This window comes from Heterocephalus glaber, unplaced genomic scaffold (genome assembly GCF_053883595.1).
Source record: "Heterocephalus glaber isolate CG9 unplaced genomic scaffold, H.glaber_assembly_v1.0 deba00001662, whole genome shotgun sequence".
Classification (NCBI taxonomy): domain Eukaryota; kingdom Metazoa; phylum Chordata; class Mammalia; order Rodentia; family Bathyergidae; genus Heterocephalus; species Heterocephalus glaber.
Window position 1 is genome coordinate 5,132,446 of NW_028258403.1, and position 26,933 is coordinate 5,159,378.

Sequence of the window (26,933 nt, forward strand, 5' to 3'; positions counted from 1 at the left end):
CTTAGACTTAATTTGCTGGAAGGATTCTGCTAATACTATTCATAGCATTCTTTATTAATACATAAGAAACCACAGGGCTTCGATGGTATCCTGCATGCTTTCTACATTTGATGTAATATTTGGTCTCATTTACTTTTGCCAGATTGTCTTTGTCAGCTAGGTGCCAGCCCTGTCCCTTTCTCTCTTCCGCATTGCAGAGAAGTCTGAAACTTCATTTTCCATTGTCACTTTCCTATATGGTTCAGGGTTGGAGTCTGCCAAATAAAGGCACTCAGGGCATTTAGAAGACACAAAAGGAGTCAGCATCCCTGTTGGCAGTTGTGAACAGCTGCTTGGACATATGATATGCATATGATTTGCTCCAGTTTCTGGGCAACCTCCTGAGAATCACCTGTTTTGGTATAGTAAGCAGATGGGATTATTGTCAGCAGCTTTCCTGGAATTCAGCCCTTCCTGATTTCATAAAGGTAGAAGTAATTTTCATATTGTTCCCTCTACCATTGTAATCATTGTGTAAGCTTCTAAGTACCTTGTTAAAACTTTTCCTCTTTGAATATAGAAGTATATCTGTTTTACTGAGAGAACCCTGACTGACAACACTGCTAGAACTTCCTTTTTCCTCTCTTGTGATGATGATCATAGTAGTGGTTGTGGGCAACCACTTGGAGTGAGAACATCTAGCAAATTTACTACTACAGAGGACCAAGTAGGTTCCAGAAAAGTCCTCCAGCTCTGTGACCAAAAATCCTGCTATACAATGAGAGTCATTCCTGGTGGGGCAGGAAAAAAATATATATTTTTAATTTCCTCTCCTCTCATGACCTTGTGCTTGCTAGAACTTAAGCTAGTTGGTTAATGAATGGTCTGGCTATACTCCAAGACTATTGCAATTAATAAAACCAAATAAAAGAGACAGATCACATCTTAATCTCTGGGCCATAGGGAGATTACTGCTTTAAGAAAACATATGAGAATGTATGTGTTACATGAGGAACTCTTGCCCATTATCACAGACTCTCATTTTCTGTGCTTCTGGTACAACAGTGGATTAATATACCATTGGAGAAATAGGCTGTAAGGACCAAAAAAATCTAAGGGCAATGTAGGAATAGGGAGATCTCAGTGCACACCAGCTTTATTATGCAATGAGCACCATTGTAGCCAATACTGCTGAAATCGTTTTTCCTTTGCAGCCAACATTTCCACATACATAAACTTAAAGCAAATAAATGCCTATGACTATGCCCAAGGATTCAGCTGGTCAGAGGACATTCAGCTAGGGAGCTAAGGAGGCCACAAATGCCAGTGGAGGCACCAGCCCATGATGAACAGGAACAGGTGGATAAATATCTTCATGTAGAAAACAGTACGGTGGTTCCACAAAAAAAAATTTTAAATAGAATCACCAAACAATCCAACAATTATGCTTTTTGTTATATACCTCAAAGAATTAGAAACAGAGCCTCAAAGGGCTATTTATACACCCATGGTCACAGCAACATTATTCACAATAGCTCGAACATGGAAGTAACCTAAGTGTCCGTCCACTGATGGATGAATGCATAAGTAAAATATGGTGTATATATACAACACCATAGTACTTAGGCTTAAAAGGGAAATAAACTCCGCCATATGGTATAATATGGATGAAGCCTGAAGACATTATGTTAAGTGAAATAAGTTTATCATAAAATGAAAAATATTATATAACTCCATTTATAAGAATTAGCTAGAATAATCTTCATCCATTATTGGGGACAATTATAGGGTATTTCCATTTCTAAAACATATTCCATGAAAAGTACTCAGGGGCATAGTAGCTAAAGTTACCAGATTTAGCAAACAAAAATATAGGTACCCAATAAAATTTGAATTTCAGATTAATGCTGTATAATGAGTATTCTTTTCTATTCTATTCCATCTCCTTAAAAATAAATGTTGCAAGATTTAATGCAATTTCAATTGAAATTCCAACAATATATTTCACAGAACTAGAGAAAACAATCCAAAAATTCATTTGGAACCAGAAGAGACCTAGAGTAGCAAAAGCAATTCTAGGCAACAGAGACATGGCTGGGGGTACCACAATCCCCAACTTGAAACTACTACAAAGCTACTGTGATAAAAAAAAAAAAACAGCATGGTACTGGTAAAGAAACAGACCTGAGGATCAGTGGAATAGATTGGAAGATACAGAAACAACTCCAGACATACTCAGCCACCTCATCTTTGACAAAGGAGCCAACTACCCTCACTGGAGGAAAGACAACCTATTTGATAAGTGGTGTTGGGAAAACTGGATTTCAATCTGCCAAAGATTAAAACTAGATCCATACCTATCACCATGCACTAAACTAAGATTGAAGTGGATTAAAGAGCTAAATATCAAGACAGAAACAGTAAACTTGCTGGAAGATAAGTTAGGTAGAACTCTCAATGACATTGGCATAGGAAAAGACTTTGTGAACAAAACCTCAGTAGCATGGGAACTAGCACAAAGAATCAAAAACTGGGAAGTCATCTTTTTAAAAGGCTTCTGCACTGCAAGAGTAACCAACAACAGAGCTAAAAGACAATGTACAATGTGGGAAAAAAATTTTAGCAGCTGTACCTCAAAGGACTACTATCTAGAATACATAAAGAACTGAAAAAAATCAGGCCCCCCAAATTCAAAAACCCAATTCAAAAATGAGCATCTGAAATGAACAGACATTTCTCAGACAAAAAAGTAAAAGCAGCAAATAAACATATGAAAAAAGGTTCAACATCACTGGTCATTCGAGAAATCCAGATGAAAACAACACTGAGATTCCACCTCACCCCAGCAAGAATGGCTGCTATCAAGAAATCAACCAATAACAAATGCTGGCGGGGGTGTGGGAAGAAAGGAACACTTCTCCATTGTTGTTGGGAGTGCAGACTTGTGCAACCACTGTAGAAATCAGTATGGAGATACGTCAAAGAACTAGGGCTAGAGGTCCCATTTGACACAGCTATTCCCCTGCTAGAGATCTTCCCAAAAGAATTAAAAGCATCATACCATAGCGATATACGTGCACCCATGTTTACAGCAGCACAGTTTGTAATAGCTAAAGCTTGGAAATAGCCCAAGTGCCCATCAACTGGAAACTGGATAAAGAAGATGTGGGTTTTTTATAAAATGGAGTACTACTCAGCCATAAAGAATGACAAACTAGAGACATTTATAGCTAAATGGATGCATATTGAGGCTATACTCTTAAGTGAAATAAATAGGACACATGTGTAAATACTGAATAGTTTCTCTGGTGTGGGAAACTGAAAGTGTAAATAAGGATTAAAATGATGAAAATGAATAATTGATAATTTGAAATAGGAAGAAAAGGCCCAAAGGCATAGGGGAAGTGGGAGGGGAAGGGGAATGGAAAGAAGGGAAAGGAAAAATTATGAGAAAAGAAAAAAATGGAAACAAAGTCTGTGTAAATAGGGAAGGGTGGAGGGGGTGAAGGGCACACAGGTAATGGGAAAAAAATAACCAAGATACATCATGTACAGGTAGAAATACCCAATGATAAATGTAAATGTATACCTAAAATGTACCAATAAAAGAATTTGAGCAAAACTAAATAAATGTAGCAGATAGGAAAAATTAGAAGCTACACAGAACTTGGAAAAATGGGTCACAACACAGAGAAAAGAAGGAAACAAGTTGGACTCTCTTCCCACGTTGTGGCTTGCAGCTCACAAGAAGGGGGACCTGGCTCCCCAGAAGCAAGTTAAGCACCCAGGGCTGGAAGATCCACAGAGAAATGGTAGTGGAGCTCATGGCCACTGTGAACTGCAAAAATAGCATGAGGTTATTCTCCAAAATGACTCCTTCCACACAGTGGGCAACAACCAGAGAAAGACTCAAGTGCTGGTATCTGCCATGTCCCCAGAGAGAGCATAATCAGGTGCCATCTCGGGAAGGAATTGAATATTTAAATCTGTGACTCAGAACAACTAAAATACAACTTCACCTTCAGGGTTCCAAGTGTTATCCTCCCATAATGACAGGGTGAGAGACAGAATGGAAGTCAGCCAGCAACATAGGGCAGGCTAGAAAAAGATCTGCTGAGAAGTTTAAGCTCAGACCCAGGAGGACATGCCCCACCCCACTGTGAGAAGCCAGGCTGCCTTGAATTGTGCTCAGAAACAGCTGGGTCTGAAAATGCCTGCTGGCATTAAGTACTTGAACCCTTCCCCTGCTGCCTACATCCACCACAGATCTGAGGTCTGATTTCCTTCCCTATCTATCAACATGAATGAGGATGATGCCACATCCCAAGATAAACAAGGGGCCCTCTGAAATAGGAGGCACACCTCACAAACCCACAGGCCATGAGGGTAGGTGGAGAAAACCATAACTTGCTGGATTTTAACAGTGAAGATGCTAGAAGGAAATCGCTCATTCAAAATTACAGAGAAAAGTATTTTTTGGACTTGTTTTCTCTATTTGTTGTTTCTTTCTTCTTACTCCTTTTTCTCTTTTTTCCTTTTTTTATTTTCCATAATATTTATTTTTTACCCTCTTTTATTTAACCTTCTACATATTGTTGGTTTTTTATGTTTCCTTTATCTAATTCTATAAATATCTTTAATAGGATCTTTTATCTCATTTTTCTCTCCTCCTTGTCTCTCTTGTTTAATTTTTCTTTTTGCATTCTCCTATTCCAAATCCCGTATATCTTTAATAGCATAACCATTAAGCTTTATTAATCTTTCAATTGTAGTTTGATAATTTACAAAGAAAATAAGAAGTGCAAAATACCATGGAGAAATTTTCTTAGAGAATTGGAACTGGAACTCATAAGAGATCATTTACAGTAGAGGAAAAACAAAATGTTTCTGCCCAGGGAACTATGCAAAAAGAAATGTGGAGCACACTGGTGAACAGACAGGTGCAGCACCTCAAAGACCTACAAAGGAAAAACCAAAAAGATGTCAACTGTGCCCTACAAGAAAGGACAGGAAAATAAAACATATGGGCTATCAGTGTAAGTGATACTTGTGTATGGAACATCCAGTTCATGTGTGAAGACTGCATGGAGTATTGTTTTCCACCCTTTAACTTTCAGTCTATGAGTTTCCTTTTGAATTAAGTGTGTTTCTTGTATGCAGCATATTGTTGGATTTTGCTTCTTGACCCATTCTGCCAGTCTATTTCTTTTGATTCGTGAATTGAGACCATTAACGTTGATGGGTATAACTGAAATGTATTGACTTGTCATTGCCATGACTTTTTCTTTTTGTTGGGCTCTCCCTCTTTACATTTAATTTCTTGTCATGCCAGATGGGTTCATTGTGCTTTGCTTCCTGGGGTTGTGATCCTCAATGTCTGTTCCTAGGCTATTGTGTAAAATTCTTTGGAGTGCTGGTTTGGTATTCACGAAGTTCCTAAGGTGCTCTTTGTCATGAAAGTATCTTATTTCTCCATCCATTTTGAAAGATAGTTTTGCAGGGTACATCAATCTGTTTTGGAGGCTGTTTTCTTTTAGGGCTTGGAATATGTCACTCCAAGCTCTTCTTGCCTTGATGGTTTGTGTTGAGAAGTCTGCTGTGATTCTGATGGGCTTTCCTTTGTATGTGATTTGTTTCTTTTCTCTAACTGCTTGTAGAACTTTGTTCTTCTGTTGTGTTTCTGGAATGTTAACAATTATATGCCTATGTGTAGATTTTTTTTGATCGAGGCTATTTGGAGTCCTATATGCCTCACTTATCTGTATGTCAAGCTCTTTTCCCCTGCTTGGGAAGTTTTCTGCCATTGTTTCTGTGAAGAGATTTTTTTATGTCATCTCTACTCTCTCCTGTTTCTTCATTGACTCCAATCAGTCTTATGTTATTCTCCTTTGCATCATCTAGCAGCTGCTGGATTGATTTCTCATGTTCCCTTATAATTTTGAAGGCATTTTTCTTTTCCTGGTCACTAATTGCAATCTTATCTTCTATATCTGAAATTCTGTCCTCACATTGGCTCATTCTGCTGTGTAGACTTTCAATGGAGATTTTCATCTTCTGGAAATCTATTTGCATCTGTTTTATGGATTCCATTTGTTTCTTCTGTTGGGATTCCATCATGTTCCTCAGTTCCTCTCTAGATTTATTAATCATGTCTTGCGCTAGGAGCACAATTTCTCCTGTTATCTGAGAAATTATTTCTGATTTCATGTTTTCCAGATCTCCTTTTGTTGCCAGTTCAGTGGGTCCAGGTGGTTGAGTATCAGAGTGTTCCATCTCACTTCCCTTTGGGGTTGCTGTAGGTGATCTGGAAGTCTGGTGTTGAGACTTATTTACATGTTTTCTCATTTCAACTGGGAGGGTCTGTTGGCACCTGCACGGATTACCTCCTCTGAGCTGGGAGAGGTGGGACAGGGGCCAGGAGCAGCAGTAGGGATGGTGGCCCAAAAGCCCTTTCCTCTGGCCTGGGAGCAGCAGGAGGGATGGTGGCCGGAAAGCCCCTTCCTCTGGACCAGGAGCAGTGGCACAGCGGCTCAGAAGCCCCTACCTCTTGGCCAGGAGCAGCAGGACTCACTGCAGTGGTCTGGTGGTCCTGTGTCCTCTGCATCTTTATAGTGTGGAACCAGGTGGCTGTACAGAGGAGCGGGGGGTGGAGGGGTGTCCAGTGGATTGTTGCCAGGGCGCGGGCTGATTTGGAGTGTTCCGCTTGACTCGTGAACTTGGTAGGGCATGCGCAGACCTGCCTGTCTGCAGCAGGCTCTAGAATTTCTATATCTTCTTCATTTAACTTTGGCAATTTATATGTATCTAGGTATCTGTCCATTTCTTCTGTGTTTTCCATTTTATTAGAGTACAGGTTCTCAAAGTAGGTATTAATGATCCTCTGAATTTCTGCTGGGTCTGTTGTGACTTCACCTTGTTCGTTCTTAAATGCATGGATTTGAGCCTTTTCTTTCCTTTTTTCAATAAGGTTGGCTAAAGTTTTATTGATTTTATTTATTCTTTCAAAAAACCAGCTCTTTGATTCATTAATTTTTTGTATCATTCTCTTATTCTCCATTGCATTGATTTCTGCTTGGATCTTTATAATTTCCTTTCTTGTACGAGCTTTGGGTTTGTTATGCTCTTCTTTTTCTAGGAGCTTGAGGTTCCACATTAGGTTATTTAACTGAGTTCTCTCTGTTGTCCTAATATGGGCATTCACTGCTATGAATTTCCTGCGTAGAACTGCTTTCATTGTGTCCCACAGATTCCTATATGTTGTACTGGCATTATCATTTACTTGTAAAAACTGTCTAATTTCTTCTTTAATTTCCTCTGTGACCCACTGGTTGTTCAGGAGAGTGTTATTCAATTTCCATGTGTTTGTGGGTGTTCTGCAGTTTCTTATGTTATTGATCTCCAATTTTATTGCACTATGGTCTGATAATATACAGGGGATAACTTCAATTCTTTTACATTTACTTAGATTTTCCCTGTGAGCTAGCATGTGATCTATTTTGGAGAATGACCCATGTGCAGCTGAAAAGAATGTGTATTCTGATTTTATGGGGGGGAACACTCTATAAACATCTCTTAAGTCCATTTGTTCAATAGCTTGGTTCAGTTCTAGAATTTCATTGTTAACTTTTTTCCTAGATGATCTGTCTATTTGTGATAGAGGGGTGTTGAGGTCCCCCACTACAATTGTGTTAGTGCTTATTTGGTTTTTCATGTCCATTAATATTTGTTTTTATAGTTAGGGGCATTCGTATTTGGTGCATAAATATTTAGGATTGTCATCTCTTCCTCTTGGATTGTTCCCTTCACAAGGATGTAGTGACCATCTTTTTCTCTCTTAATTAGTTTTGGTTTGAAATCTACTTTGTCTGAAAATAAGATTGCTACCCCTGCTTTTTTCTGGGATCCCTGTTTATGCCTCTTTATGACAAAATTAGTGTTAGGGCCTGCTATAAATCAATGGCAAAAGAAGAAACTATGCAAACACATGGAAATTAAACAAAACTCTCTTGAATAATCAGGATCACAGAAGAAATCAAGGAGGAAATTAGGCAGTTCCTAGAATCAAAAGATAATGCCAGTGCCACATACCAGAACCTATAGGACACAGTGAAAACAGTCTAAGGGGAAAGTTTAGAGCTGTGAATGCCCATATCAGAAAAATAAACTGAGAACAAATAGAATGAATCCACCAGGCAAGCCAAGTAGTTAAATAGAAGGGAAAGAAAAGGAACCAACAGCAGGAAAAGAATATAATGACAAGGATAAGTCAATACCTATCAGTTATAACCATCAATGTGAATGGTCTCAATTCACCAATCAAAATAAACAGACAGAATGCATCAAGAAACAAGATCCATTCTTTCTGGAGTGAGATGGAATCTCAGCATTGTTTTAATCTGCATCTCTCCAATGATCAGTGATGTTGAACACTTTTTCATATATTTATTTGCCATTTGTAATTTTTCATCTGAGAAATGTGTATTCATCTCAGATGCCCAATATTGTATTGAGTCTTGAAATTTAGGAGATCTGATTTTTTTCAGTTTTTTGTATTTTCTAGATGTCAGTCTTTTGTCTGAGGAAAGGCTGGAAAATATTTTCCCCTATGTTAGTTGTCTCTTTACTCCGTTGGTAATTTTTTTTGCTATGCAAAACTTTTTAATAAGATGAGATCCCAGCTATTGATTCTTTGTAATATTTCCTCCATGATCAAGGCTTTGTTCATATAGTCTTTGCCCACTCCCATGTCTTCAAGAGTTCTGCCTATTCTGGCTTCCAGCAGATTTAGTGTTTCTGTTTTAATATTTAAATCTTTGATCCATTTTGATTTGAGTTTCATGCATGGTGAGAGACATGGTTCTAGTTTTAGTCTTTGGTATGTGGAAAACTAGGTTTTGAAGCACCATTTATTAATGAGGCTATCTTTTTTCCAGTGAATGTGTTTGGCCCCTCTGTTGACAAGGTAAGGTGGCTGAGTGTGTTTGGAGTTGTTTCTGCATCTTCTGTTCTGTTCCATTGATACCAGGGTCTGCTTTTTTTTTTTGCCAATATCACAGTAGCTCTGTGGTATAATTTCAGGTTAGGGATTGTGATGCCCTTTACCTTTCCTTTGTTGCCAAGAATTGTTTTTGCTATTCTAGATCTCTTCTAGTTTCAAAAGAATTTTAGGAATGTTTTCACTAGTTCTGTGAGGTATGCTATTGGTATTTTGATTGGGTTGCATTAAACTTGTATAACAATTTTGGGAGTTTGGCCATTTTTACTATGTTGATTCTTCCTCCCTAAGAGTGAGGGATATCTTTCTATTTTCTGATATACTCTCCAATCTCCTTTTTCAGAGAACTGTAGTTTTCAGTGTAAAGATCTTTTGCTTCCTTTGTTAGATTGATTCCTAAGTATTTCATTTTTTTATACTATTGTGAAAGGCATCATTTCCCTAATTTCTCTTTCAGTAAGTTTGTTATTTGTGTTCAGGAATGCTTTTTATTTTTGAGTGTTGACTTTGTATTCAACTACACAACTGACTACTGTGAAGAAATCAACCAATAACAAATGCTGGCAGGGCAGGGGTGTGGGGACAAAGAAACCCTTCTCCACTGTTGGTGGGGGTGTAGACTGGTGCAACCACTGTGGAAATCAGGGTGGTCATTCCTCAGAAAATGAGGATTAGAGGTTCCACTTAACCCAGCTATCCCTCTTCTTGGTATCTTCCTGAAAGAAGTAAAAGCATCATTCCACAGTGGCATATACACCCATGTTTATAGAAGCACAGTTTGTAATAGCTAAATCTTGGAGACAACCCAAATCCCCATCAAGCAATGAATGGATAAAGAAAATGTGGGTTTTTAATACTATTTATTTTTATACAATACTCACCCATAAAGAAGGATAAACTTGAGACATTTATAGCTAAATGGTTGCACCTAGAGACCATACTCCTAAGTAAAATGTGTAAATATTGCATTATTTCTCTGGTGTGAGAAACAGAAAGTGTAAATAAGGACCAAAAGGTGTGTATGTATCTATGTATAATAGATATTGTGAAATAGGAAGAAAATGTTCAAGTGGGAGAGGACACAAGGGAGGAGGGAGAGGGAAAGGAAGGAAGGAAAAAATGAGAAAAGAAAGATAAAATAGAAACAAAGCTCTTGTAAATAAGAAAGGAAAGAATGGTAAAAGGGAGGGGAGGGGAATGGGAAAAATATGAATCAAGATACATCACTTACAGGTACAAATTCCATAAGATGAATGTGATAATTAAGTATATCTATATTATACCAATAAACTTAATGATAAAACATAAACAAGATCCAACAATATGCTGCCTATAAGAAACATATTTAACCCAAAATGAAATTCATAGACTGAAATGAAAGAATGGAAAACAATAGTCCATGGAACTGGAACCCAGCAAAAAGGAGTAGCTATCCTAGTTTCAGATAATGTGGATTTCAAGCCAAGATTGATTAGAAGAGGTAAAGAAGGTCACTACACACTGGTTAAGAGAACAATTCAACGGGAGAAGATGACAATCATAAATATATATCCTCCAAATACTGGCACACACAACTTCATAAAACAAACACTAATGGATATGAAAAATCAAGTAAGCACTAATTAAATTGTAATGGGGGACCTCAGTATGTCACTAGCACAAATAGATCAACTAGACAAAAAATTTAACCAAGTCAACACACAAAAATCAATAGCATTCCTCTACACCAATAATAAACTCAGTTATGGTTTGTGTCTAGATGTCATCCCAAAGCCTTCTGTAGTCATAGGTGGGGCTTTTCAGAGCTGGTTGGATCTGGAGTATGTAATGCTGAAATCAAGGATGTGTGATTACTAAATTAGTCCACTGATTGGTTTTGCATAGTTCTTAGCAGTATTAAGGCTGCCCACACTGGGTTTAAGTGCTATCTGGCCTAAGGGTGGATAGACTGGATAAGATAAAGATATAAGGGATAAAAAGAGGGTCAGGGATCACTTGTTGCTTGCTGCTGTGCTGCCACCTGCCTTTGGTCTGCCCTGCATTGCCACAGACTGTTTCTTCTCTGTGATGCCCCTCTGCCATGCCACCCTGCCTTGGAGCCAGCCAATTACAGAATGAAACCTCTACAAACTGTGAGATGAACTAAATCTTTCCTCCTTTAACTTTAAGTGCTGGGTATTTGGTCTCAGCAAAAGAAAAGCAACTAGGACACCAAGCAAGAAATTCAGGAAATAATGTCTTTTATATAGCATCAAGAAAAATTAAATACTTAAGAATTAACCTAACCAAGGATGTAAAAGATCTTTAAAATGAAAAACTATAGTATTCTGGAAAAAGAATCAAAGAGGACACCAGAATATAGAAAGATACCTTTGTTCCTGGATAAGCTGAGCCAATATAGTCAAAATGGCCATCCATACTTCAAAACTGATATGCAGCTTTAACTCAGTCCCAATCAAAATATCAATAGCATTACTCACAGAACTAGAGAAAACAATCCTAAAATTCATATGGAACCAGAAGCAACCTGGAATAGCAAAAGCAATCCTAGACAACAAAAGCAAGGCAGGACAAATCATAAATTTCAGACTTAGAGTTATACTGCAAAGCTACAGTGCTGAAAAAAAAATCATAGTGTTGGCAAAAAAACAGACATGTAGATAAATGGAACAGAACAGAGGATACAGAGACACTTCCAAGCAAATTCAGCTACCTGATCTTTGGCAAAGGGGCCAAAAATTTACACTGGACAAAAGATAGGTTTTGTGGCAAATGGTGCTGGAAAAACTGGCTATCCACATACAGAATATTGAATACCTGTGTCTCTCACCATGTACTAAACTAAAATAAAAATAGATCAAAGATATAAAAGTTAAAGCAGAAAAAACTTGCTGGAAGATACAATAGGTAAAACTCTTAATGACAGAGGCATAAGCGAGAACTTTCTAAACAGAATCCCAGTTTCACAAAAAATAACACATAGAACCAACAAATGGGCTTACATCAAATTAAAAAGCTCCTACATACCACTGACAGAATGAAGAGACAACTCATAGAATGGGAATTTTTTTTGCCATCTATTTCTCAGACAGAGGACTAACATCTAGGATATATGAAGAACTCAAAAAAATAAATAAACTCCCCAAAATAAAAGACCCAAACAAAAATAGGCTACTTAAATGAACAGATAGTTCTCAAAGTAAGAATTATTAATGGTCAAAAACTACATGAAAAAATGTTCAATATCTCTGAATATTAGAAAAATGAAAATTAAAACAACACAGACTACAACGCCAGTGTTTCAGTCCCAGACAGCAGTGGCCCCGAGCACATATTGAGTATCAGTGTTGATAGTGAAACAATTGGAGAAATTCTGAAGAAAATCATCCCTACCTTGGAAGAGGGCCTGTAGTTGCCATCACCCACTCCAACCCACCTGCTGCCACTCAAATCTGATGCTGCAGAATGCTTAAATTACCAACATTATAAAGGAAATGACTTTGACTGTGAGTTGAGACTGTTAATTCATCAAAGTCTGGCAGGAGGAATTACTGGGGTCAAAGGTGCTAAAATCAAAGAACTTCGAGAGAACATTCAGACAACAGTCAAGCTTTTCCAAGAATGCTGTCCTCATTCCACTGACCAAGTTGTTCTTATTGGAGGAAAGCCTGATAGGGCTGTAGAGTGCATAAAGATCATCCTTGACCTTATATCTGAGTCTCCCATCAAAGGATGTGTGCAACCTTATGATCCCAATTTTTATGATGAAACTTACAGTTATGGTGGCTTTACAATGATGTTTGATGACCACCGAGGATGCCCTGTAGGATTTCCCATGCAGGGAAGAGGTGGTTTTGACAGAATTCCTCCTGGTCGGGGTGGGCATCCCATGCCTCCCTCTAGAAGAGATTATGATGATATGAGGCCTCATTGGGGACCACCACCCCCTCCTCCTGGTCGAGGTGGCTGGGGTGGTAGAAGAGCTCAGAATCTTCCTCTACCACCACCACCACCACCTAGAGGAGGAGATCTAATGGCCTATGACAGAAGATGAAGACCTGGAGATCACTATGATAGCATGGTTGATTTCAGTACTGATGAAACTTGGGACTCTGCCATAGATACACGGAGCCCATCAGAATGGCAGATGGTGTAGGAACCACAGAGTGGCTCTGGATATGATTACTCCAATGCAGGGGGTCATGGCTCATATGGTGATCTTGGTGGACCAATTATTACTACACAAGTAACTATTCCCAAAGATCTGCCTGGATCTATTATTGGCAAAGTTGGTCAGCAGATTAAACAAATCCATCATGAATCAGGAGTTTTATCAAAATTGATGAGCCTTTAGAAGGATCCAAAGATCAGATCATTACCATTGCAGGAACACAGGACCAGATACAGAATGCACAGTACTTGCTGCAGAACAGCGTGAAGCAGTATGCAGATGTTGAATTCTAATGCAAGATATTTTTTCTTTTTTATAGAGTGAAGAAGTATTCTGGAAAGATTTTCTAAGACTGGTGAAGAACTGAAGGAGTCCTGCATCTTTTTTTTTTTTTTTGGTACCGGGGATCGAACTTGGGTCTTTGAGCTTGCGCAGCAGGCGGCAAACCCACTGAGCTAAATCCCCGACCCATCCTGCATCTTTTTTTTTTTATCTGCTTCTGTATAAAAAGCCAACATTCCTCTGCCTCATAGGTGTTCTGCATTTGAGTTGTAGTGAAATCTTTGCTGCTCAGCAGAGGTAATGTTTTAGTTCCTTACAAACATGGTTGGGGGAAGGTGTGCAAAAATTAACATTGAAATTTTAAAACAGCAGAGTGAGTGGACTTTATTTTTGTTCATTGTTGGTGGCTTTTTAAAAAATTCCCCCCATGTGATTATTGTGAACACCTTGCTCTGTGTGGTCACTGTAAACATTTGGGGTTGAGACAGGGAGGAAAGTAACAATTGTCCACATGTCCCCAGCATCTGTTCAGAGCAGTGTGCAGAATGTAATGCTCTTTTGTAAGAAACATTTTATGATTTTTAAAATAAATTTAGTGAACCTATTTTGGTGGTCTTTTTTTTTTAAATAAAGACAGTCAATTTTGAAATGGTGGCTGAATTTCCCAACTCTCCCCTAAACTAAACACTAAGTTTGATTTTTAGCTCCTCTGCTGGAAATAAGTACAGTATATCTCTCAAATATAGGCAAAACATATTGGCAAATTCAATTCTGAAGATGTGATGGTTTTCAAAGTCCATTGCTTGGGAAGAAATTCCATCCTACATGTCATGCTTACAATAAACTAGAGGATTTTTTTGTTTTTGCAAGTGCTTGCCCCTTACTTTTCAGTAGTTTCCTATATTAATAGTTGCAAAGAACCAGGGAGGGGAGCAGTACTAGAAGTTGAAAAAATAAGCATATTCCAGAAGCCTAATTGGCAGAGGATATTATTAATCAAAGTGACACGTGGTTATGGAAGTGGCAGATGCTGAATAAATTCTGATTATTTTTATTACATTTCTTACCTATAGACTTTATTAAACTGTCAACCTGCTAGTGTCTATTAGTTAAACTTTGTATAAATATATATTCATGTTTTTCGATTGTATGCAAATTGCAAGAAAAAGATGTACATTTCTGTGCTGTATGTTGGATTGTGTAGAAAATGTTTGTGAACTATTCAAAAGAAAGATGAAAAACAGTCCTGTGGATGTTTTATGTAGTATCCTGGCATTTGTATTGATAGTTTAAAGTTTCACTGCACCATAAAACTCCATGATGCCAAAAAATAAATAAATAAAATAAAAAAAGAGAGAGGTCATTCCACCACTCCCAGCAAAGAGGAAGGGGTTTCTGGGCCTCTGTACCACCGCTCTCAGGGCAGAGGAAGGGACTTCTGGGCCACTGTTCCACTGCTCCCAGCCCAAATGAAGGGGCTTTCAGACCTCTATACCACCACTCCCAGCACAGAGGAAGGCGACTCCCAGTCGCCATTCCACTGCTCCCAGCCCAGAGGAAGGAGCTTCTGGGCTGCCATTGCACAGCTCCCAGTGTATAGGAGGAGAGCCACGAGGGCACCAGCAGCACCCCCCTCTCTTGAATGGGTCAAGAAGCAATATCCAACAATATGCTACATACAAGAAATACTCTTAATTCAAAAAGAAACTCATAGACTGAAAATTAAAGGGTGGAAAACAATACTCCATGCAACAGGAACCAAAAACAAAACAGGAGTAGCTATCCTCCTTGCAGATCAAGTAGATTTCAAACCAACACTGATTAAGAGAGACAAAGAAGAACACTACATCCTTGTAAAGGGAACACTCCAAGAAGAAGAGATAACAATCACAAACATATATGCACCAAACACTAGTGTGCCCAACTATATAAAACAAATAATAATGGACATGAAAAATCATATAAGCACTAATAAAGTACTTGTGAGAGACCTCAATACCCCACTGTCACAAATAGATCAACCAGACAAGCAATAAGCAACGAAATACTAGAACTCAATCAAACTCTTGAACAAATGAACTTAACAGATGTTTATAGACTCTTCCACCCCACAAAATCAGAATACACATTCTTTTCAGCCGCACATGCATCATTCTCCAAAATAGATCACATACTCATTCATAGAACAAATATAAGTAAGTGCAAAGGAATTGAAATTATCCCCTGTATATTATCAGATCATAGTGTGATGAAATTGGAGATCAATAGCAAAAGAAACCATGAATATTTCACAAACACATGGAAACTGAATACCACATTTTTGAATAACCAATGAGTCACAGAGGAAATTAAAGAAGAAATCAGACAGTTCCTTCAATTCAATGACAATGACAATACAACATATCAGAATCTATGGAACACAATGAAAGCAGTCTTAAAGGGAAATTCATAGCAGTGAATACTCAGATTAAGAAAACAGAGCAAGCCCAATTAAACAACCTGATGCTGAAGCTCAAGCTTCTAGAAAAAGAAGAGCAAGACAAACCCAAAGCTCATACAAGGGAGGAAATCATAAACATCAGAGCAAAAAAAAAAAAAATCACAGCAGAAAACAATGCAATGGAAACTAAGAGAATGATACAAAAAAACAATGAAGCCAAGAGTTGGTTCTTCAAAAGAATAAACAAAATTGACAAACTCTTAGCCAACCTTATCAGAAAAAGGAAAGGAAAGGCCCAAATCCATGCAATTAGGAATGAAAAGGGTGAAATTACAACAGACCCAGCAGAAATCCAGAGGATCAATACCTACTTCCAGAACCTATATGCCGATAAGATGGACAACACAGAAGAAATGGACAGATTCCTAGATACATATGAATTACCAAACTTGAACGAAGAAGACCTAAAAATTCTGAACAACCCAATATCAATCAATGAAATTGAAAACGTAATTTAAAAATTACCAACTAAAAAGCCCATGTCCTGATGGCTTCACTGCTGAATTGTACAAGACATTCACAGACAAACTACTGCCACTACTGTTTAAACTCTTCAATGAAATTGAAAAAGAAGCAATATTCCCAAATTCATTCCTGGAAGCAAGCATCACCTTGATCCCCAAAGAAGAGAAAGACCCAATCAAAACAGAGAACTATAGGCCAATCTCACTAATGAACATAAATGCAAAAATCCTTAATAAGACACTGGCAAATAGAATGCAGAAGATCATGAAGAAGATCAACACCTTGACCAAGTTTGATTTATCCCAGGGATGCAGGGATGGTTCAACATATGCATATCAATCAATATAATACAGTATATCAATAGAGCCAAGGACAAAATCATATGATCATCTCAATAGATGCAGAAAAAGCATTTTACAAAATCCAACATGCATTTATGATTTTAAAAACCCTAAAAATAATTGGAATAGAGTGTATCTACCTCAATCTGATAAAAGCTACCTATGAAAAACCACCCGGCAATACCATTCTAAATGGGGAGGTCCTGAGTTGCGTGGAAGACGCCTAACCACCCTGCTGCAGACCGGCAGGTCTGCCCATGCCCTATCTAGGTCCTGAGTTGCACAGAACACGCTGAATCAGCCCGCTGCAGACAGGCAGGTCTGTGCCCACCCTACCCAGGTCCTGAGTCACACGGAAGACACCAAATCACCCCGCTGCAGACAGGCAGCCACCTGATACCACACTACAAAGACACAGAGGACACCAGACCACCAGACCAAGGTACTGAGTCCCACTGTTCCCGGCCCAGAGGTAGGGGCTTCTGAGCCATCATCCCAATGCTCCTGGTCCAGAGGAAGGGGCTTCCTGGTCACCATCCCTCCAGATGTTCCCAGCCCAGAGGAAAGGGCTTTTGGGCCACCTTCTGTCCCGCTGCTCCTGGCCCAGAGGAAGGGGCTTCTGGGCCACCATCCCTCCCACCACTCCCGGCCCAGAGGGAGGGGCTTCTGAGCCACCATCCCACTGCTCCTGGTCCAGAGGAAGGGGTTTCCCAGCCACCATCCCTCTGGCTGCTCCCAGCCCACAGGAAAGGGCTTTTGGGTCACCATCCCTACCGCTGCTCACGGCCCCTGGCCCACCTCACCCAGCTCAGAGGAGGTAATCTGTGCAGGCGCTAATAGCCCCCCGCCCCAGTCAAAATGAGAAAACATGTAAATAAGTCTCAAAACCAGACTTCCAGATCACCTGCAGAAGCCCCAAAGGGAAATGAGATGGAACACTGTGACACTTAACCACCTGGACCCACTGAACTGGCAACAAAAGGGGATCTGGAAAACATGAAATCAGAAATCATTTCTCAGATAACAGGAGAAATTGTGCCCCTAGTGCAAGACATGATTAATCAATCTAGAGAGGAGCTCAGGAACATGATGGAATCCCAACAGAAGAAACAAATGGAATCCATAAAACAGATGCAAATAGATTTCCAGGACATGAAAAACTCCATTGAAAGTCTACACAGCAGAATGAGCCAATGTGAGGACAGAATTTCAGATATAGAAGATAAGATTGCAATTAGTGAGCAAGAAAAGAAAAATGGCTTCAAAATGATAAGGGAACATGAGAAATCAATCCAGCAGCTGCTAGATGATGCAAAGAAGAATAACATAAGACTGATTGGAGTCAATGAAGAAACAGGAGAGAGTGCAGATGACATAAAAAATCACTTCACAGAAACAATGGCAGAAAACTTCCCAAGCAGGGGAAAAGAGCTTGACATACAGATAAGTGAGGCATATAGGACTCCAAATAGCCTTGATCAAAAAAAATCTACACATAGGCATATAATTGTTAAGATTCCAGAAACACAACAGAAGAACAAAGTTCTACAAGCAGTCAGAGAAAAGAAACAAATCACATACAAAGGAAAGCCCATCAGAATCACAGCAGACTTCTCAACACAAACCATCAAGGCAAGAAGAGCTTGGAGTGACATATTCCAAGCCCTAAAAGAAAACAGCCTCCAAAACAGATTGATGTACCCTGCAAAACTGTCTTTCAAAATGGATGGAGAAATAAGATACTTTCATGACAAAGAGCACCTTAGGAACTTCGTGAATACCAAACCAGCACTCCAAAGAATTTTATACAATATCCTAGGAACAGACATTGGGGATCACAACCCAAGGAAGCAAAGCAGAATGAACCCATCTGGTATGACAAGAAGTTAAATGTAAAGGGGGAGAACCCAACAAAAAGAAAAAGTCATGGCAATGACAAGTCAATACGTTTCAGTTATACCCATCAACGTTAATGGTCTCAATTCACCAATCAAAAGAAATAGACTGGCAGAATGGGTCAAGAAGCAAAATCCAACAATATGCTGCATACAAGAAACACACTTAATTCAAAAGGAAACTCATAGACTGAAAGTTAAAGAGTGGAAACCAATACTGCATGAGACAGGAACCCAAAAAAAAGCAGGAGTAGCTATCCTCTTGGCAGATCAAGTAGATTTCAAACCAACACTGATTAAGAGAGATGAAGAAGGACACTACATCCTTGTAAAGGGAAGAATCCAAGATGAAGAGATGACAATCATAAATATCTGTGCACCCAACTATATAAAACAAATACTAATGACATGAAAAGTCATATATGCACTAATACAATTGTAGTGGGGGACCTCAACACCCCACTGTCACAAATAGATAGATCACCTAGACTAAAAATAAGTAATGAAAAACTGGAACTCAATCGAACTCTTGAACAAATGAACTTAACAGATGTTTACAGAGTCTTCCACCCCACAAAATCAGAATACACATTCTTCTCAGCTGCACATGGGTCCTTCTCCAAAATAGACCACATACTCACACATAGAACATGTTTAAGTAAATGCAAATGAATTGAAGTTATCCCCTGTATATTATCAGACCATAGTGTGATGAAATTGGAGATCCATAGTAAAAGAAACTCAAAAAATTTCATAAACACATGTAAATTGAATAACACACTTCTGAATAACCAATGGGTCACAGAGGAAATTAAAGAAGAAATCAGACATTTCCTTCAATTAAATGACAATGACAAGACAACATATTGGAATCTATGGGACACAATGAAAGCAGTCTTAGCAGGGAAATTCATAGCAGTGAATACGCATATTAGGAAAACAGAATGAGCCCAATTCCACAACCTGATGCTGAACCTCAAGCTTCTAGAAAAAGAAGAGCAGGACAACCCCAAAGCTCATACAAGGGAGGAAATTATAAAGATTAGAGGAGAAATCAATGCAATGGAGACTAAGAGAATGATACAAAAAATCAATGAAACGAAGAGTTGATTCTTCGAAAGAATCAACAAAATTGACAAACCTTTAGTCAACCTTGCCAGAAAAAGGAAAGAAAAGGCCCAATCCATGCAATTAGGAATGAAAAGGGTGAAATTACAACAGACCCAGCAGAAATCCAGAGGATCATCAATACCTACTTCCAGAAGCTATACGCCAATAAGATGGACAACACAGAAGAAATGGACAGATTCCTAGATACATATGAATTACTACAGCTGAACAAAGAAGACCTAAAAATTCTGAACAACCCAATATCAACCACTGAAATTGAAAATGTAATTCAAAACTTATCAACTAAGAAAAGCCCAGGCCTGATGGCTTCACTGCTGAATTCTACAAGACATTTAGAGAGGAACTGCTGCCACTACTGTTTAAACTCTTCAGTGAAATTGAAAGGGAAGCAATACTCCCAAATTCATTCCTGGAAGCAAGCATCACCTTGATCCCCAAAGCAGAGAAAGACCCAACTGAAAAAGAGAACTATAGGCCAATCTCACTAATGAACATAGATGCAAAAATCCTTAATAAGATAATGGCAAACAGAATGCAGAAGATCATCAAGAAGATCATACAACCTGATCAAGTGGGATTCATCCCAGGGATGCAGGGATGGTTCAATATATGAAAATCAATCAATGTAATACACTATATCAATAGAGCCAAGGACAAAAACCATATGATTATCTCCATAGGCACAGAAAAAGCATTTGACAAAATCCAACATGCAATTATGATAAAAACACTACAAAAAAATTGGAATAGATGGTCTCTACCTCAAACTGATAGAAGCCATCTATGAAAAACCAACAGCCAATATCATACTAAATGGTCACAAACTGAAATCCTTCACACTAAAATCAGGAACAAGACAAGGATGTCCACTATAACCACTCTTGTTCAATATAGTTGTGGAAACATTAGCCACGGCAATTAGACAAGAGAAAGAAATAAAAGGAATAAAGATAGGTAATGAAGAAGTCAAATTGTCATTATTTACAGATGACATGATACTCTATATAGAAGACCCCAAGAACTCCACCAAAAGTCTTCTAGACTTAATAACCAAATTCAGTAGAGTAGCTGGTTACAAGGTCAACACTCAAAAATCAATAGCTTTCCTCTACACCAATGACAGACTCACTGAGAGAGAAATAGGGCAAATAATTCCTTTCACAATAGCATCCAAAAAACTGAAATACCTAGGAATCATCCTAATGAAAGAAATCAAAGACCTCTTCTCTGAAAATTGTGGCACTCTGAAAAGAGAGATTGAAGATGATATCAGAAAATGGACAGACATCCCCTGCTCCTGGGTAGGAAGGATTCATATAGTGAAAATGGCCATACTTCCAAAACTGCTATATAGATTTAATGAAATTCCAATTGAGATCCCAGCAGCATACTTCATGGACCTTGAGAAAACAATCCAAAAATTCATTTGGAACAAGAAGAGACCCAGAATAGCCAAAGCAATTCTAGGTCACAGAGACATGGCAGGGGGTATCACAATCCCCACCCTGAAACTATGCTATAAAGCTACTGCAATAAAAACAGCATGATACTGGCAAAGAAACAGACCTGAGGACCTGTGGAACAGATTAGAAGATGCAGAAACAATGCCAGACACACTCAGCCATCTCATCTTCAATAAAGGAGCCAAACACCCTCACTGGAGGAAAGATAGCCTCTTTAATTAATGCTGCTGGAAATATTGGACTTCAACTTGCCAAAGATTAAAACTAGACATATATCTCTCACCATGCACTAAACTAAAATCCAAATGGATTGAAGATCTAAATATTAAAATAGAAACTCTGAACCAGTTGGAACAGAGGTTAGGTAGAACTCTTGAAGACATCGTTGTAGGAAAAAATTTTATGAACAAAACCTCAGTTGCCCAGGAATTAGCACAAACAATCAAGAAGTGGGATCTCTTCTTATTAAAAGGCTTCTGCACAGCAAGAGAAACCACCAGCAGTGTGAAGAGACAACCCAAAATGTGGGAAAAAATCTTCACCTGCTCTTCCTCAGACAAAGGTCTACTATCTCGAATCTATAAAGAACTTAAAAAGATCAGACCTCCCAAATTTAAAGACCCAATCCAAAAATGGGCATCTGAAATGAACAGACATTTCCCAGACAAAGAAGTAGAGATAGCAAATAAATACATGAAAAAATGTACAACATCACTGGTCATTCGAGAGATGCAAATTAAAACAATGCTGAGATTCACTTCACTCCAGAAAGAATGGCTGCTATCATGAAATCAACCAATAACAAATGCTGGCGGGTCTGTGGGGAAAGAGGAACCCTTCTCCACTGCTGGTGGGAGTGTAGACTGGTGCAACCACTGTGGAAATCAGGATGGAGATACCTCAAAGAACTAGGACTGGAAGTCCCATTTGACCCCACTATTCCACTGCTGGGGATCTTCCCCAAAGAATTAAAAGAATCATACCACAGTGATATATGTGCACTCGTGTTCATAGCAGCACAGTTTGTAATAGCTAAAACTTAGAAACAGCCCAAATGCCTATCAACTGGAGACTGGATAAAGAAAATGTGGTTTTTTTATAAAATGGAGTACTACTCAGCCATAAAAAATGAGAAATTAGAGACATTCATAGCCAAGTGGATGCACATCGAGGGAATACTCTTAAGTGAAATAAACAGGACACACACGTGTAAATACTGAATAGTTTCTCTAGTGTGAGAAACTGAAAGTGTAAATAAAGACTAAAAGGTATAATAGGTAATGTGAAATAGGAAGAAAAGGGGCAAGGGGGAAGGGGAAGTGGCAGGGGTCAGGGAAAGGAAAGAAGGGAAAGGAATTAATATGAGAAAATGAAAAAAAGGAAACAAAGTCTTTGTAAACAGTGAGGGATGGAGGGGTTGAAGGGAGGGCAGGGAAAGGGGAAAAATAAGAACCAAGAGAGATTATGTAAAGGTGCAAATTTCCAATGATGAATGTCATTATATTGTACACCTAAAATGTACCAATAAAATAAAAACATTTTTAAAAAGAAAGAAAATAGAACCTCCAGAATTGCTTCAAAGAGGCAAGAACGATAGGCTAAGCATGTTCAAAGTGAAGGGGAGTATTTTGAGGTGGATTAATGTCAATGTCTTTTATTGTTAATAATTGTTTTTATTTAAACACACTATTTTTATCACACCTCTTGTCTTTAGTGACTATCACAGTTGTGTTAATGTCCTGAATTAACTCAGAATGTCACATTTTATGGTCATTTTAGCTCTGGGGAAGGTACTGGCAGTTGCACAGAAGCAGATCCAGTAACAGGGTGATGAAGACACACTTTCATGATTTTGTGAGCCTTTCTACCTGCTGGGTGCACTTGAAAGCAGCACTCACCAAGTTTTTTTATCATACCTCATAAAGACATGAAAAAGAGCTTCCAGAACTGCTTCAGAAAATGGCAAGAATGATGAGATAAGTGTTTGAAGTGAGGCAGAGTATTTTGAAGGAGAATAATGGCAATGTGTCTTTTACAATGATACATTTTTAAAAATTTAAACATTCACTGTATTTCCTGATCATGCCACATAAATTTTCTGTTGAAAATTAGGACAAACTTGTTCTTTCATAGGGCAAGAAAAATTAGTTTTACCTTCAAGAACTGAGTCATAGTACTATTTGTTCTGAACACAGTATTCAAAAAGATAAATATTTGTATGACTAGGTTATGGTGCCAAGTACCTTGCCAAGGATCCAAACCACTCTTCCTCTGAAAATCATATGGGACTTTTAGCTTGGAGGACATACTTGGGGAAGATGCTGCCTGGTGCATTAGAAGGTTTTCATACATTGCAGTCTGACTCCAAAACTGGCAATGAAGCTAGGCGTTGTGGTACATACTGGTAATCCCAGAATGCTGGTAGGCTGGGGCAGGAGGTTGCAAGTTCAAGCCCTGCCTGGGCAATTTAGTGGCTTAGCAAGAAGAGGTCTCAATATTTTAAAAATACATATATAAAACCTTAGCAATGTGAAACATTTATCTTTCTTGCAAGTATTAGACATGTAATACTTGAAAAAGAGCAAGTTTATCCTATATCAAGAACTTTGGAATGGAAAGCAAGGAAATGGTAGCCAATAAAAACTTTACAAGAGGAGTATAGAATGAGCATGGAGAATTGTAGGGAGGACCAGGCAAGGGTCTCTGAGGTTAAATCAGTATACCACCTTCAGACTGCATTTAGATGCCCCCTAACGGCTATAAGTATGCTGGATCAGAGTGCAAAATATCTGACGTGAAGTTCATAACATTTTATTCACAACATAATTAAACTCATAAAATTATATATCTTAGAACTTTAGAACAAGGGGCTTGCAGACAAATCTCAGCCTTGAGGAACAGTGATTGCATTTATTGGCAGATATTTAACTTCTCTAGGACTCTGTTCTTTATAAGGACAGTACTATCACCTCGATTTTTTTATTGTTTTTTATAATGATGAAAATAACTAATGAGCTTTAGTCTGGTGCATAATAAACACTGCAAACATGGACCTGGTATTAATAGACACAACTTCTCTGGAGCCCCCTTCAAAAAGGAAGAGGTTTGTATTAACAGAGAAGAAACATCTGTGCTACACATCCTCTTTCTCCAGCTGAATCTTGGCTTTAACTCCTTGGGTCTCAACACACAGTCCTTGGGAACCCTTAAGAGTCTGAGTCAAGGTATTCACAGGGGAGAGATACTAAGAAAGAAAAAGTTCAAATAAGAAATGACCATGAGTCATGTGCAAGCTTGGCTCTGGACTAGGATATATTGGCTCTGCCATTAAAGTACTATCAGCCTGGGTGGTGGGTGGAAGAGAGGCAGGAGTGAGACTTAGAGTTGGTCAGGAGAGAAAAGCATATAAAACCAAAGAGGTGTAACTAATAAGACTTCCCTGAGGGATAGTGGTGGTGCACACCTGTAATCTCAGCATTCAAGAGGCTGAGGCAGGAGGATTGCTGTGAGTTTGAGGCCAGCCTGGGCTACATAATGAGTTCAGGGCCAGCCTGGAGTTGTTACATAACGAGACCCTGTCTCAAAAAAAAAAAAAGACTTCCCTGAAGAAGTCTTTACTTCCACAGGAGGTGATGCCTTTTCTTAATATTGAAGGAAAAGGAGAAACAATCCAGGTGAAGAAAAGGTGCAGGCATGAAATATAAGGCAATTCTAGTATTTTATTAAAAGGAGCTTGTGACAGCAAAAGGAGATGGTCAAGGAGGGGTCAACAAAATCCCAGGGTGAGAAACAAAGGAATTTTCCTTTATCATAAAAGCCAGGGAGAGCCATTGTTGAATCATAGCAATAAGATGGAGTTACCCACTTTTCACCTTGGAAGGATCACTACAGCTTGGTCTTAGAAGAGTAGAAAAAACACTACACTGTAGGCAAGACCCATGCCTACTCCAAAAAACAGAGCAAGAGCATAATGAGGAGAAGATCAACTAAAAGGCAGTAGAGATAATGTTGGCAGGAATGGTGCTAATTGGACAGAATAAGAAAGAAGGATCTTTGCTGGCTCTGAGATTTCTGGCATGGACAACTGAATGGATAGTGTTCTCATGTATAACAGAAAATAAAGGGGCTGGGGATTTAGCCTGCCTTGCAAGCACAAGGTCCCAAGTTTGATCCCAGGTACCAAAAAAAAAGAAAGAAAGAAAAGAAGCCAGGCATGGTGGCACACACCTGTAATCCCAGAACTCTGGAGGCTGAGGCAGGAGGATTGCTGTGAGTTTGAGGCCAGCCTGGACTATATAGTAAGACCCTGTCTCAAATAAATATATAAATGAATGAATGAATGAAACATGAGTCCTGGGAGCTTATGAGTACAGTGTGTTGGGAAAGACCATTTTATGTACCCAGTCTTCCCACTTCCACTTGGGACAGAAGAACGGTTCTTGGGCTGTTAACTGGGAATTAACACTTCAGCCCCCTGTACTGTGAGCATCACATGGCACCTAGCCAGCCCCATGGCTGTATTTTCCCCCTCCCCGCATGGAGAGTTGATAGTGTCCTTCTCCAAGGTACAGTTGGCCAACTGCCTTCTCTTTGACTGCCTTGTGGACCTGTGTATGTGAACAGATTCATACTACTGAAGCTGATCCACCTTTGCATGGGGGACTGATGCTCACTACTGAATCTGATCTTCCTCCTCCTCCTTCTTATTTTTATTCTTTTTCTTCTTTTTCTGCAGTGGAAATTGAACCCAGGCCCTTTACAATGAGCTACATTCTCGACCCTTTCTTATATTTTATTTTTTATTTTGAGTCAGGGCCTCACTAAGTTGCTAAATTACCTGCACTGGGCTCAGACCTGTGATCCTCTTGCCTCACCCTGCCAGTGGATAGGATTACAGATGAACACCACCATGCCTGGCTTGAAGCTCATCTTGCTCTACCTCTTCATGGAAGTAACATGTCATTCCATCCAGTCCTTTACAATGTTGTTTTTCCACTAGTGACTCTGATACTCAGTTGAAAGGGGCAAAAGAGTTTAGAGTTCTCCACAGGAATTGGTAACACATGCACAATATTCTGCCTCCTTAGGATTGGCTACTGATATATACTATTCTCCTCGACAATTCTGCTTAACCTGGTGCTATAGAAATTTGGAGAGTTCACTATACTCTGCGGAAATAAACAAAGATATAAAGGAGGTCCTATTGACAGAAGAATGTGTCTGGAGTTTTTTAAATCTTTGATTGACAAAATAATTGTGCATATGTTTGGGTACAATGTGATATTTCAACATGTATACATTGCATAATGACAAAATCAATGTAAATATCATATCCATCACCTTAAATATTTATCATTTCCTTGTCTTGAGAACATTCAAAACCCTCTCTTCTAATGATTTGGAAAATATGATACTTTATTCACTATTGTCACCTCACTGTGCAATAAATTTACTCCTCCTGTAGCATCAGTTGGGTGGTCTTTGAGGGGCTATGGGTCCCCAGTGACTCTTCACCTTCCCTAGGGTATCTCTGGGTTCCTCACCTTCACTCTGGTGAAAAATGGGGAAGTGGGGAGAGACTGGCTCAGAAGGAAGGCCTCCAGCAGAGAATTGGGAGGCAGGGGCAGCAGTCAGAAATGAATGTAAAGCCAAGGTTTATTTATGAAATCATGAGTGCAGGGAAAAGCTCCCAGGTAGCAGAACATGCCACA

The 26,933-nt window shown here is 38.9% G+C and overlaps 1 protein-coding gene and 1 pseudogene across 2 annotated transcripts in view; one reads left to right on the top strand and one right to left on the bottom strand.

Moving 5' to 3' along the window:
• The window catches only part of LOC147822325 (uncharacterized), a 289,748-nt gene that overhangs the window by 147,073 nt on the left and 115,742 nt on the right, over positions 1-26,933 (bottom strand). The window lies entirely within an intron of this gene.
• Positions 4,290-13,438, top strand: LOC101706105 (heterogeneous nuclear ribonucleoprotein K-like; annotated as a pseudogene).